This window comes from Salmo salar, chromosome 14, assembly GCF_965601325.2.
Source record: "Salmo salar chromosome 14, fSalSal1, whole genome shotgun sequence".
Lineage (NCBI taxonomy): Eukaryota > Metazoa > Chordata > Actinopteri > Salmoniformes > Salmonidae > Salmo > Salmo salar.
Window position 1 is genome coordinate 7,832,202 of NC_138304.1, and position 15,910 is coordinate 7,848,111.

The 15,910-nt window shown below is 41.5% G+C and overlaps 1 protein-coding gene across 29 annotated transcripts in view; it reads right to left on the minus strand.

Moving 5' to 3' along the window:
* The window catches only part of LOC106568684 (discs large homolog 1-like protein), a 338,585-nt gene that overhangs the window by 201,176 nt on the left and 121,499 nt on the right, over positions 1 to 15,910 (minus strand). The window lies entirely within an intron of this gene.

The window sequence follows — 15,910 nt, forward strand, 5'->3', positions numbered from 1 at the left end:
AGACTCGAAATTGCTCAGGTGCATCCTTTTCCATCATCCTTGAGATTTTTCTACAACTTGATTGGAGTCCACCTGTGGTAAATTAAATAGATTGGACATGATTTGGAAAGCACAAACCTGTCTATATAAGGTCCAACAGCTGACAGTGCATGTCAGAACAAAAACTCTAACCCGGAAGCTTACAAGAAATCCTGCTACGCCTTGCGACGAACCATCAAACAGGCTAAGTGTCAATGCAGGGCTAATCATACTACACTGGCTCAGACGCTCGTCTTATGTGGCAGGGCTTGCAAACTATTAGAGACTACAAAGGGAAGCACAGCCGCGAAATGCCCAGTGACACAAGCCTACAAGACGAGCTAAATCACTTCTATGCTCGCTTCGAGGCAAGCAACACTGAGGCATGCATGAGAGCATCAGATGTTCCGGACAACTGTGTTATTAAGCACACCGTAGCCGAAGCTAGTAAGACCTTTAAACAGGTCAACATACACAAGGCTGCGGGGCCAGACGGATTACCAGGATATGTGCTCCGGGCATGTGCTGACCAACTGGCAGGTGTCTTCACTGACATTTTCAACATGTCCCTGATTGAGTCTGTAATACCAACATGTTTCAAGCAGACCACCAAGAACACAAAGGCTACCTGCTTAAATGACTACAAAACCGTAGCACTCACGTCCGTAGCCATGAAGTGCTTTCAAAGGTTGGTAATGGCTCACATCAACACCATTATCCCAGAAACCCTAGACCCACTCCAATTTGCATACCGCCCAAACAAATCCACAGATGATGCAATCTCTATTGCACTCCACACTGCCCTTTCCCACCTGGACAAAAGTAACACTTATGTGAGAATGCTATTTATTGACTACAGCTCAGCGTTCAACACCATAGTACCCTCAAAGCTCATCACTAAGCTAAGGATCCTGGGACTAAACACCTCCCTCTGCAACTGGATCCTGGACTCCCTGACGGGCCGCCCCCAGGTGGTGAGGGTAGGTAGCAACACATCTGCCACGCTGATCCTAAACACCGGAGCTCCACAGGGGTGTTTGCTCAGGCCCCTCCTGCACTCCCTGTTCACCCACGACTGCATGGCCAGGCACGACTCCAACACCACCATTAAGTTTGCAGACGACACAACAGTGGTAGGCCTGATCACCGACAACGATGAGACAGCCTATTGGGAGGAGGTCAGAGACCTGGCCGGGTGGTGCCAAAATAACAACCTATCCCTCAACGTAACCTTGACTAAGGAGATGATTTTGGACTACAGGAAAAGGAGGACCGAGCACACCTCCATTCTCATCGACGGGGCTGTAGTGGAGCAGGTTGAGAGCTTCAAGTTCCTTGGTGTCCACATCAACAAAAAACTAGATTGGTCCAAACATACCAAGACAGTCGTGAAGAGGGCATGACAAAGCCCATTCCCCCTATTCCCCCTCAGGAAACTAAAAAGATCTTCAGAAGGTTATACAGCAGGAACATTGAGAGCATCCTCCCTGGTTGCATAACTGCCTGGTACGGCAATTGCTCGGCCTCTGACCGCAAGGCACTACAGAGGGTAGTGCGTACGGCCCAGTACATCACTTGGGCTAAGCTGCCTGCCATCCAGGACCTCTACACCAGGCGGTGTCAGAGGAAGGCCCTAAAAATTGTCAAAGACCCCAGCCACCCCAGTCAGACTGTTCTCTCTACTACCGCATGGCAAGCGGTACCGGAGTGCCAAGTCTAGGACAAAATGGCTTCTCAACAGTTTTTACCCCTAAGACTCCTGAACAGGTACCGTAAATTCCGGACTATAAGCCGCAACTTTTTTCCCAGGCTTTGAACCTCGTGGTTTAAACAATGACGCGGCTAATATATGGATTTTTCCCGCTTTCAATTTTTTTCTCTCCAAAAAAACACATTCTGTGACGTGCTCAGTTTTTTGGCGGCATAAAGCTTTCATTAGACCAATGAAATTGCCGAACGGGTTACGGTCACCAACTTTTTTGTTTATTGTTTAGATTAAATCGAGCGCTCTCAAACTTCTCATCATTCTGATTACGGTAGTCATTTTGTCACCCTCATCATGGCAAAGACATGGAGAAATGCATATGATGCAGCTTACAAGTTGAAGGCGATTGATCTGGCTGTTGGAAAAGGAAATAGAGCTGCTACATGGGAGCTTGGTCTTAATATGTCGATGATAAGACGTTGGAAACAGCAGCGTGAGGAATTGACAACTAAAGCTTACTGCTAATGTTTTATTTTTTGTTACAAGCCGTGTTTCATTAAAGCCTATTTATTTTTGTTACAAGCCGTGTTTCGTTAAAGCCTATTTATTTTTGTTACAAGCCATGTTTCGTTAAAGCCTGTGTAAAGCTAATTTGTTTCAATGTACCAGTAGGCACCTGCAGCTTATAGACATGTGCAGCTTATTTATGTTCAAAATATTTTTTTTATTTTTTATTCAGTGGGTGCAGCTTATATTCAGGTGCGCTTAATAGTCCGGAAATTACGGTAATCAAATGGCTACCCAGACTATTTGCATTGTGTGCCCCCTCCCAACCCCTCTTTTTACGCTACTGCTATTCTCTGTACATCATATATGCATAGTCACTTTAACCATATCTACAAGTACATACTACCTCAATCAGCCTGACTAACCGGTGTCTGTATGTAGCCTCGCTACTTTTATAGCCTGTCTTTTTACTGTTGTTTTATTTCTTCACTTACCTATTGTTCACCTAACACCTTTTTTGCACTATTGGTTAGAGCCTGTAAGTAAGCATTTACCTGTTGTATTCAGCGCACGTGACAAATAAACTTTGATTTGATGTCGAAGGAATTGTCCGTAGAGCTCCGTAACAGGAATGTGTCGAGCCACAGATCTGGGGAAGGGTCCTAAAGAACACAGTGGCCTCAATGATTCTTAACCTGTCTGGGCTAGGGGGCAGTATTTTCACTGCCGGATAAAAAACGTACCCGATTTAAACTGGTTACTACTCTTGCCCAGAAACGAGAATATGCATATAATTAGTAGATTTGGATAGAAAACACTCAAGTTTCTAAAACTGTTTGAATGGTGTCTGTGAGTATAACAGAACTCATATGGCAGGCAAAAACCTGAGAAGATTCCATGCAGGAAGTGGCCTGTCTGACAATTTGTAGTCCTTCTGTTGCATCTCTATCGAAATTACAGCATCTGTGCTGTTACGTGACACTTTCTAAGGCTTCCTGTGGCTCTCTAAAGCGTTCAGAAAGCAGAATGACGCGTCTCCTGTCTCTGGGCAAAGTACAGCAGCAGAGTTTGTAAGTGGACTGCCTGGGGACAGTGAGACTGGAGATACGCATTCACGAGACCTCACCATTTTTTTCTTTCACTCTTTGAATGAATACAATGTTGTCCGGTTGGAATATTATCGCTATTTTACGAGAAAAATAGCATAAAAATTGATTTTAAACAGCGTTTGACATGCTTCGAAGTACGGTAAATGAATATTTTGAATTTTTTTGTCACGAAATGCGCTCGCGCGTTACCCTTCGGATAGTGACCTGAACGCACAAACAAAACGGAGGTATTTGGATACAACTATGGATTATTTGGAACCAAAACAACATTTGTTGTTGAAGTAGAAGTCCTGGGAGTGCATTCTGACGAAGAACAGCAAAGGTAATCCCATTTTTCTAATAGTAATTCTGAGTTTAGGTTGCCCCAAACTTTGTGGGTGTCAAATTAGCTAGCCGTGATGGCTGAGCTATGTACTCAGAATATTGCAAAATGTGCTTTCGCTGAAAAGCTATTTTAAAATCTGACATAGCGTTTGCATAAAGGAGTTCTGTATCTATAATTCTTAAAATAATTGTTATGTATTTTGTCAACGTTTATCATGAGTAATTTAGTAAGTTCACCGCAAGTTTTCGGTGGGTATGCTAGTTCTGAACATCACATGCTAATGTAAAAAGCTGGTTTTTGATATAAATATGAACTTGATTGAACACAACATGCATGTATTGTATAACATAATGTCCTAGGAGTGTCATCTGATGAAAATCATCAAAGGTTAGTGCTGCATTTAGCTGTGGTTTGGGTTTTTGTGACATATATGCTTGCTTTGAAAATGGCTGTGTGATTATTTTTGGCTGGGTACTCTCCTGACATAATCTAATGTTTTGCTTTCGCTGTAAAGCCTTTTTGAAATCGGACAACGTGGTTGGATTAACGAGAGTCTTATCTTTCAAATGGTGTAAAATAGTCATATGTTTGAGAAATTGAAGTTATAGCATTTTTGAGGTATTTGTATTTCACTGGCTGTTGAAAAGAGTGGGACGCTAACGTCCCACCTAGCCCATAGAAGTTAAATGGGAGAAATGTGGAACCACCAACACTTTTCCTAGAGCTGGCCACCCGGCCAAACTGAGGAATTGGGGGAGAAGGGATTGTCAGGGAGGTGACCAAGAGCTCCAGAGTTCCTCTGTGGAGATGGGAGAACCTTCCAGAAGGACAACCATCTCTAGTAGAGTGGCCAGACAGAAGCCACTTTAAGGCACATCACAGCCCACTTGGGAGTTTGCCAAAAGCACCGAAAGGACTCTCAGACCATGAGAAACAAGATTCTATGGTCTGACGAAACCAAAATTGAAAGCCAAGCGTCATGTCTGGAGGAAACATGCACCACTCATCACCTGGCCAATACCATCCTTACGGTGAAGCATGGTGATTTTTCAGCGGCAAGGACTGGGAGACTAGTCAGGATGGAGGAAACGACAAACAAATTAAAGTACAGAGAGGTCCTTGATGAAAACCTGCTCCAGAGCACTCAGGACCTCAGACCGGCGAAGGTCCACCTTCCAACAGGACAACGACCCTAAGCACACAGCCAAGAATGCAGGAGCGGCTTCGGGACACGTTTCTGAATGTCATAGAGTGGCCCAGCCAGAGCCCGGACTTGAACCCGAAAATAGCTATCCAACCTGACAGAGCTTGAGAGGATCTGCAGAGAAAAATGAGAGAAACTCCCCAAATACCGGTGTGCCAAGCTTGTAGCGTCATACCCAAGAAGACTTGAGGCTGAAATTGCTGCCAAAGGTGCTTCAACAAAGTACATTTACATTTAAGTAATTTAGCAGACACTCTTATCCAGAGCGACTTACAAATTGGTGCATTCACCTTATAATATTCAGTGGAACAACCACTTTACAATAGTGCATCTAAATCTTTTAGGGGGGGGGGGGGGGGGTTAGAAGGATTACTTTATCCTATCCCAGGTATTCCTTAAAGAGGTGGGGTTTCAGGTGTCTCCGGAAGGTGGTGATTGACTCCGCTGTCCTGGCGTCGTGAGGGAGCTTGTTCCACCATTGGGGTGCCAGAGCAGCGAACAGTTTTGACTGGGCTGAGCGGGAACTGTGCTTCCTCAGAGGTAGGGAGGCGAGCAGGCCAGAGATGGATGAACGCAGTGCCCTTGTTTGGGTGTAGGGCCTGATCAGAGCCTGAAGGTACGGAGGTGCCGTTCCCCTCACAGCTCCGTAGGCAAGCACCATGGTCTTGTAGCGGATGCGAGCTTCAACTGGAAGCCAGTGGAGAGAGCGGAGGAGCGGGGTGACAAAGAGTCTGAATACTTATGTAAACGTATAGTTCTGAACTTTTTTAATACATTTGCAAACAATTCAAAACCTGTTTTTGTTTTGTCATTATGGGGTTTTGTGTGTAGATTGATGAGGGACATTCAAATCCATTTTAGAATAAGGCTGGTTCCAAAATGTGGAAAAAGTCAAGGGGTCTGAATACTTTCCAAATGCACTGTACGTTGAGCACTCGGGCAACACCGATTTAACTTTAAGCAATTAGTTTACTTAACTCAGTCAGAACAAGGCAAGAATAAATACTGGCTAACCCATAAGCTCTCCAGAACCATAATTGATTGTACCGTTATTAAAACCTGTTGGAGTTAGGGGGCAGTATTATTATTAGTAGCATTTTATTAGTAGATTTGGATAGAAAACACTCTGAAGTTTCTAAAACTGTTTGAATGGTGTCTGTGAGTATAACAGAACTCATATGGCAGCCAAAAAACCTGAGAAAAATTGAATCAGGAAGTGGGAGAAATTAGAAATGTAGTTTTTGTTTTGAATCCCTTGAAAAACTACAGTGACATAGGATTTACGTTGCACCTCCTAACTCTTCCATTGGCTGTCAACAATCTTTAGGAACTGGTTTCAACCGTCATCTGTTACCGGGCAGAAAATTATGGCTCAGTCAATCACTGGCCAGTCTGAGGAGAGGTGTCTTATGATGCGCGTGCATGTGACTTTTTTTTTTTTTTAATTTTCTGGGATGAATACCTATTGCCCGGTTGTAAAAGTATCGCAATTTTACGTTAAAAAATACCCTAAAGGATTGATTGTAAACATCGTTTGATGTGTTTCTACAAACGGTAATGGAACTTTGAACATTTAGTCTATGGATTTGCGTCCACGCCACATGGCATTGTAAAGTGTTCTGGATGGGTCAACAAAACGGACGTATTTGGACATAAATGATGGACTTTGCAGAACAAATTAACATTTCTTGTGGAAGTGGGTGCCCATCCGAGTGCATTCCGCCGAAGATCAGCAAAGGTAAGTAAATATTTCGAACATATTTTTTTAGATTTGTCGACGTCGTGGTTGTAGGCTAACTGTATAGCTTAGCATTGAAGGCTAAGTTCTGTACTCAGAATATTGAACAATGTGCTTTTTCCGTAGTTATTTTGAAATCTGACAGTGGTTGCATAAAGGAGAAGATTATCTCTTATTCTTTAAATAATTGTTATACATTTTTTCAACGTTTATGAGTTCTTCTGGAAATTAAATGTGCCTATTCACCGGCAGCTTTGGGGAGAAAACATTTTCTGAACGTAAAGCGACAATGTAAAAATTGGGTTTTTGGATACAAATATAAACTTCATCGAACAAAAAATGCATGTATTGTCTAACATGATGTCCTAGGAGTGTCATCTGATGAAGATTGTCAAAGGTTAGTGCTTAATTTTAGCTGTATATCTGGTTTTGTGATGGCTATCCGTGCTTGGAAAATGGCTTTTTTTTTTGCTAAGGTGCTATGCTAAAATAATCTAATGTTTTGCTTTCACCATAAAGCCTTCTGAAATCGGACAATGTGATTGGATTAACGAGTAGAGTATCTTTAACCTCTATGGGCTAGGTGGGACGCTTGCGTAACAGCCAGTGTAATCCCGTGGCGCGTTATTCAAATTCCTAAAAAATGCAAAAACTTCAATTTTTCAAACATATGGCTATTTTACACCATTTTAAAGACAAGACTCTTGTTAATCTAACCACACTGTCCGATTTCAAAAAGGCTTTACAACGAAAGCAAAACATTAGATTATGTCAGCAGAGTACCCAGCAAGAAATAATCAGACACCCATTTTTCAAGCTAGCATATAATGTCACATAAACCCAAACCACAGCTAAATGTAGCACTAACCTTTGATGATCTTCATCAGATGACAACCCTAGGACATTATGTTATACAATACATGCATGTTTTGTTCAATCAAGTTCATATTTATATCAAAAAACAGCTTTTTACATTAGCATGTGACTAGCATGTGACTAGCATTCCCACCGAACACTACCGGTGAATTTACTAAATTACTCACGATACAGAACTCCTCTATGCACTCGATATGTCCGATTTTAAAATAGCTTTTCGGTGAAAGCACATTTTGCAATATTCTCAGTAGATAGCCCGGCATCGCAGGGCTAGCTATTTAGACACCCAGCAAGTTTAGCACTCACCAAAGTCAGATTTACTATAAGAAAAATGTTATTACCTTTGCTGTCTTCGTCAGAATGCACTCCCAGGACTACTACTTCAATAACAAATGTTGGTTTGGTTCAAAATAATCCATTGTTATATCCAAATAGTGGCGTTTTGTTCGTGCGTTCAAGACACTATCTGAAAGGGTAAATAAGGGTGACGAGCATGGCGCAATTCGTGACAAAAAATGTCTAAATATTCCATTACCGTACTTCGAAGCATGTCAACCGCTGTTTAAAATCAATTTTTATGCCATTTTTCTCATAAAAAAGCGATAATATTCCGACCGGGAATCTGCGTTTAGGTAAACAGACGAAAGAAAATAAAGCATGGGGTCGACTCGGGCACGCGCCTAAGCCCATAGTACTCTGATCGGCCACTTGCCAAACGCGATAAAGTGTTTCAGCCAGAGGCTGCCTCGATATCGTTCAGCTTTTCCCGGGCTCTGAGAGCCTATGGGAGCCGTAGGAAGTGTCACGTTATAGCAAAGATCCTCAGTCTTCAATAAAAAGAGCCAAGATGAAACACAACTTGTCAGACAGGCCACTTCCTGCATGGAATCTTCTCAGGTTTTGGCCTGCCATATGAGTTCTGTTATACTCACAGACACCATTCAAACAGTTTTAGAAACTTTAGGGTGTTTTCTATCCAAAGCCAATAATTATATGCATATTCTAGTTACTGGGCAGGAGTAGTAACCAGATTAAATCGGGTACGTTTTTTATCCGGCCGTGTCAATACTGCCCCCTAGCCCTAACAGGTTAAAATGCCGTATAATACTTGAATTTTAATTTTGAGATCATTTTGTTTTGAATTTTGCGCCGTGCTATCTCACTGGTTGTTGTCCAACCAATCCCGCTAACAGGATTTTATCTCGAAGGGGTCCTCTAGAGGTTAACCTTAGACAATGTAGAGGTTTCAAGAAAAGGCATAGAGCTGTTGAGCTCTAGACAAAACATCAAGTCACTTTTTAACTCCTTTGACAATTCTAGACAAAACATTGAGCATCTTAACAGCACATTGAATAAACACCCAAGTCTTTTTCTCATTAAAACATGGCATGACACACCTGCCATAACAATTTCTGACCAGGCTATGTATGTTTATGACAAAATGACTTCACTGTCGCCGCCACTGGCTCAGCCAACCGGAGTGGACAATGCAATGTATGATAAGATGCATGATCAACAGTTCATCTGTATGATCTCAATCAAAGACAGACTGTAAGCCTTATGAGCAAGAAACAGGACCATTTAACAGTGATCAATGCTTTAAACTGGAGACAGAAAATGTGCAAACTATTCAATAGATGACAATATGGTGGAAACAACGTAATGGCTTGATTTGATCTCTGGATGGCAGCAAAGAGCCATCAACCAGCAGGTAGAGTGACTATGGCCCAGTCCAGAAACAACCCCTTGCCTTATCCATGCACTTCATGTAGATTTGAAAGAATGATATAGGTATAAGCAATATGGTAGGAGTTGCACGCGGCCCTCTTACAGATTAAGTCGTTTTTTTGCCATACTGGCTTATACCTATCCAATCCTTTGGGCTCCTGAGTGGCGCAGCAGTCTAAGACACTGCATCTCAGTGCTTGAGGCGTCACTACAGACACCCTGGTTTGATTCCAGGCTGTATCACAACAGGCCGTGATTGGGAGTCCCATAGGGCGGCGCACAATTGGCCCAGCGTCGTCCGGGTTTGGCCGTCATTGTAAATAAGAATTTGTTCTTAACTGACTTGCCTAGTTAAATAAAGAAATCTGCTGTAAGTGCCTAAGGGGAAAAGGGGCATACAATAGTAAATCATGCTACCATGGAGTTACCTTGGATGTTAAGTTAAACTGAGTCCAAACATTATCCTTGTTATAGGCTTACAGTCCTAGGATGCCATCAAGCAGCCATTGCACCTCCAGGTCTAAGTCATGCTCCAAATTATGGCGATAAACATTACAAAGAGACTAAGGTAAGGTAGGAGCTGAAGACACGTACCCAAATATGTGACGATGTACAAACTATAAAACTAATCGACAATTAACTTGAACACTTTTGTATCGTTTTTCTTGTAATTATGCTCAATTTGGAAACAATATGTGACTCGTTCAGGAAACTAGGCATATGTCGCGCGTCACTACTTCACAGGAGGCATTTGAATGTAAACTTTGTTTTTATTTTGATCAAAATGCATTTTTTTGGCAGAAATGCCTTCTGGAACATGTGAACTTTCATGTGTCTTAATAACAAACTTGCATTCCATCTGTAAATACGAATAAAATTGTTAAATTACGAGCCTAGTTGTTTTAACCACGGAAAAAGACAGGAATATTCCCACTAGCCATGATTGGCTGAGATAATGGGTGGGCTGGGCATGCCGAGAGATGAGTTCAGATTGGTCTGCCATGTAGCAAGCTACTGTCTATAACATGAGCTGGTCAGTATGTGTAGGCAAGCCTTTCTAATGCTGCTTTTTTGAAAGATATCACGTAGTAGAACTGCAAAAGTGTTGCTCTCCCTTTTGTTGAAGGCCGAGTTTTGAAATCAGTGGAATGCCCGGCGGATTTAGAGAATGATAGCTAAAGAGATGAAGAAAATTCTGCCGTTTGATTGCAAATATGAAAAGAGAGTCGAAAAGAGAACACACAGAAGGCTGTTGTATAAAATACCTGCTCCAGATTACATCTTCAAACTAAAGGAAGCATGGCATCCATGACAGAGGGGAGAAGAGTCCATCCATATATACAGGTAAGATAGTCTAGCTAGCTACAATTTCAGATATTATACGTTTATAATTTTGTCAGAAAGTCATTTTCATTTCAAGTTAAAGCGTAGTGTTAGCTAGTTAGCTGGCTGGCTAGCTAACGTTACATGTATGATCTGTGTAGTAATATTATTCGGATCTCAGAGCCATTTGCATTGCTAGTTATAGCCTAATGTTAGCTAGCTAACATTGAACCTGGTTGTTAGCTACCTGCCGATTCATGCAGGGCAGTAACGTTATGAGTTGGGATTATGGTTAATTGTTTAGCTAGCTACATGTCTAAACAAAAGACTCCACTATGCAAGTAACCATTTCACTAAACATTCTGTAACCTGTGCATGTGACAAAGAAACTCAGATTTGATATAATATGTGTTGACCAGAGACGGTAATTTGAAGAACATGACCTGCACCAAAGTCAAATCAGGAAATAACGTTAGGCCAACGAGACAGTGTCCACGTTCTAAAATCCTCCGGTGGAATGCCCTGCTTTTATTTCGTCACACAACCATAAGCTATTTTCTGTAATTGACGAGCCATTAACTTGTAAACAATGATCTTGTTGTGAGTTTATTTTCCTGTAATAATGAAGACAAATTAGCGAAAGTGAAGAAGTTGTCAGCGATATGATATGGACGTTATTTTAACTGGCTAGCCAGCCAACTTAAAATTAGCTTCCTAACAAGCTAGAAACGAACCAAAACATTGTTTAGAAACTTGCTTTTAGTTGCCTGGTTTGCTATATTGACATTTCTAAATGGGTGGGTTTATTGGTGTTAAAATACACAAGTTATGCCATTTTGGACCACCAGGCTGCTGATGTCATGCAGCCTGTAGTTTGTGTGTTTAAACTTAATGACAAGTTTGATGTCGGACGACCATAGAATGTTCATGTCACTGCAACAATTGTTGATAGATGTAGTATAAACCAGCATTTAGTCTTGAAATCTTAGGTTGTTTAGTGCATGGCCTCACATATGAATCCTTAAAGAGATGGGTGGGGCTAAGGCTTGAGAGGGTGTGACGCTAAATGGCTTTCCAGTAGGTTCTCAAAAGTGGGGTTACAAGTTTATCCACTTTCAAAGCAGTATTACTTTCCCATTGTTCCACAACTGTATTGTATGCTATCCCATTTTCTAGCTCAGAGTCTCTACTTTTACCCAATGAAAAAACACAATTTCAAATTTTGTTACACAAGACCGAATCGAGCCGGTCGGTCACATATTTTTGTCAATAAATATCAAGACTAAACAGAATAAGTTTAGAATGTAGTTTTTAAAGCCATAATTGTGAGGGTGTTTCTGCCCAACGGCAGCCCCATCAACTTGGTTTGGTATAAAGCTGAGGGATTGGTCTGCGGAAATGTAACTCAAATTCATGAATGGCGCTATGGATGCAAAGGCTGATTGTCGATGAGATCAACATAGTTTGAACATATTTTGAATATGTTGCAACTTAGAACTGAGTTTTAGGAAGTTGGACTATGTCTGTCTGGTTAATGCACTGCAGGGGAATCTCACATGTGAACATGAGCGAAGACAAGTATGTATTAGTACATGTACAGTGCCTTGACAAAGTATTTATGGATTTCTTCACATTTTATTGTGCTACAAAAGGGGATTAAAATAGGTTTGTCATTTTTTGTCAATCCACACAAAATACTCTAATGTCAAAGTAAAAAGATTAAGAATTCATAATTAAATAGCCGTTACATAAGTATTCAGCCCCTTTTGTTTAGGCTACCCTAAATTAGTTCAGAAGTAAAAATTGGTTTAAAAGTGCAATATGCAGAAATCCCTCAACCATTTCCGGTTTGCTAAAATTCTAATAGTTAGCCTAATTTAAGTTTATGTGACAAAACAATCCAGTGTAGAGAATCATTGCACCATCTAAACTGCTGTGAAATATCTTTTCAATAAGCAAAAATATTGCATTATCAGCTGTTTGAACTGGTGTAAAAAACTAAATAAAAAGACGCAAAAACAAAACTTAAGGGGAAGCAGAGAAATGGTGCACATAGAAAAGATCTACCAATCCTTAGAATTGCTTTCAATGATAATTACAGATCAATAACTTACATTTATATGTTAATTTGGTCAGGTCACCCAAAAGTTACATATTGCAGCTTTAACAAATCGAACACATTACTGAGTAACTGCCTCATGGTATTGGTATGCTTGACATTGGCAAATACTGGGGATTTTTTCAGGATAAAATAAACAGTCTGCTTTACACCAAAAACTGGGAAAGGAATTCACCTTTTAGCAGGACAATAACCTACAACACAAGGCCAAATCTACAATGGAGTTGCCTACCAATAAGTCAGTGAATGTTCCTGAGTAGCCAAGCTGCAGTTTTGACTTAAATCTGCTTGAAATCTATGGCAAATGTTTTAAATCAAATCAAATTTGATTGGTCGCATACACATAAAGAGCAGATGTTATTGCAGGTGTAGCGAAATGCCTGTGTTCCTAGTTCTAACAGTGCAGTAATATCTAGCAATACACAACAATCCAAAAGAAAAATAACGGAATTAAGAAATAAATAAGTATTAGGACAAGCAATGTCAGAGTCCAGTGTGTGGGTATATATACTGCTCAAAAAAATAAAGGGAACACTTAAACAACAATGCAACTCCAAGTCAATCACACTTCTGTGAAATCAAACTGTCCAATTAGGAAGCAACACTGATTGACAATACATTTCACATGCTGTTGTGCAAATGGAATAGACAACAGGTGGAAATTATAGGCAATTAGCAAGACACCCCCAATAAAGAAGTGGTTCTGCATGTGGTAACCACAGACCACTTCTCAGTTCCTATGCTTCCTGGCTGTTGTTTTGGTCACTTTTGAATGCTGGTGGTGCTTTCACTCTAGTGGTAGCATGAGACGGAGTCTACAACCCACACAAGTGGCTCAGGTAGTGCAGCTCATCCAGGATGGAACATCAACGCGAGCTGTGGCAAGAAGGTTTGCTGTGTCTGTCAGCGTAGTGTCCAGAGCATGGAGGCGCTACCAGGAGACAGGCCAGTACATCAGGAGACGTGGAGGAGGCAGTAGGAGGGCAACAACCCAGCAGCAGGATCGCTACCTCCACCTTTGTGCAAGGAGGAGCAGGAGGAGCACTGCCAGAGCCCTGCAAAATGACCTCCAGCAGGCCACAAATGTGCATGTGTCTGCTCAAACGGTCAGAAACAGACTCCATGAGGGTGGTATGAGGGCCCGACGTCCACAGGTGGGGGTTGTGCTTACAGCCCAACACTGTGCAGGACGTTTGGCATTTGCCAGAGAACACCAAGATTGGCAAATTCGCCACTGGCGCCCTGTGCTCTTCACAGATGAAAGCAGGTTCACACTGAGCACGTGACAGACGTGACAGTCTGGAGATGCCGTGGAGAACGTTCTGCTGCCTGCAACATCCTCCAGCATGACCGGATTGGCGGTGGGTCAGTCATGGTGTGGGGTGGCATTTCTTTGGGGGGCCGCACAGCCCTCCATGTGCTCGCCAGAGGTAGACTGACTGCCATTAGGTACCGAGATGAGATCCTCAGACCCCTTTGTTAGACCATATGCTGGTGCGGTTGGCCCTGGGTTCATCCTAATGCAAGACAATGCTAGACCTCATGTGTGTCAGCAGTTCCTGCAAGAGGAAGGCATTGATGCTATGGACTGGCCCGCCCGTTCCCCAGACTTGAATCCAATTGAGCACATCTGGGTCATCATGTCTCGCTCCATCCACCAACGCCACGTTGCACCACAGACTGTCCAGGAGCCACCTCATCAGGAGCATGCCCAGGCGTTGTAGGGAGGTCATACAGGCACATGGAGGCCACACACACTACTGAGCCTCATTTTGACTTGTTTTAAGGACATTACATCAAAGTTGGATCAGCCTATAGTGTGGTTTTTCACTTTAATTTTGAGTGTGACTCCAAATCCAGACCTCCATGGGTTGATAAATTGGATTTCCATTGATTATTTTTGTGTGATTTTGTTGTCAGCACATTCAACTATGTAAAGAAAAAAGTATTTAATAAGATTATTTCATTCATTCAGATGTAGGATGTGTTATTTTAGTGTTCCCTTTATTTTTTTGAGCAGTATATATATATATATATATATATATATATATATATATATATAAATAAACACACACATATCATTCAAGAGTTTTTATTTATTTTTACTATTTTCTACATTGTAAAATAATAGAAGATATCAAACTATGAAATACATATGGAATCATGTAGTAGCCAAAAAAGTGTTAAACAAATCAAAACATTTTATATTCTTCAAAGTAGCCACCCTTTGCCTTGACAGCTTTGCACACCCTTGGCATTCTCTCAATCAGCTTCACCTGGAATGCTTTTTACACACACACACACACACACACACACACACACACACACACACACACACACACACACACACACAGAAATGTCCTTGTTTTTTAAAGAAAATCACTTTTTTTGTCCATTAAAATAACATCAAATTGATCAGAAATACAGTATATACATTGTTAATGCTGTAAATGACTACTGTAGCTGGAAACAGCAAATAGGTTATGTAATATCTAGATCTGCATACAGAGCCCCATTATCAGTAAACATCACTCCTGTTCTCCAATGGCACGTTGTGTTAGCTAATCCAAGTTTATCATTTTAAAAGGATAATTGATCATTAGAAAAACATTGTGCAATTATGTTAGCACAGCTGAAAACTGTGTTCTGATTAAAGAAGCAATAAAACTGACCTTCTTTAGACTATTTGAATATCTGGAGCATCAGCATTTGTGGGTTTGATTACAGGCTCAAAAACGGCCTTCTGAAACTCGTCAGTCTATTCTTGTTCTAAGAAATGAAGGCTATTCCATGCGAGAAATTGCCAAGAAACTGAAGATCTCGTACAAGAGCAAACTGTCCCTAACCAGAATAGAATGAGGAGTGGGAGGCCCCGGTGCACAACTGAGCAAGAGGACAAGTACATTAGAGTGTCTAGTTTGAGAAACAGACGCCTCACAAGTCCTCAACTGGCAGCTTCATTAAAAAGTACCCGCAAAACAGCAGTCTCAACGTCAACAGTGAAGAGGCGACTCCGGGATGCTGACTTTCTATCAAAATTCGTTTTTGGGCAGAAATGCCTTCTCGAACATGTGAACTTTCATGTGCCTTAATAACAAACTTGTATGCCATCTGTAAATACAACTGTTAAAATTAAGAGCCTGGTTGGTTTAGCTACAGAAAAATACAGCAACCTTCCCGCTAGCCATGATTGGCTGAGATAATGGTGTGGGCTGGACATGCCGGGAGATGTTTGGATTGGTCTGCCATATAGCACAC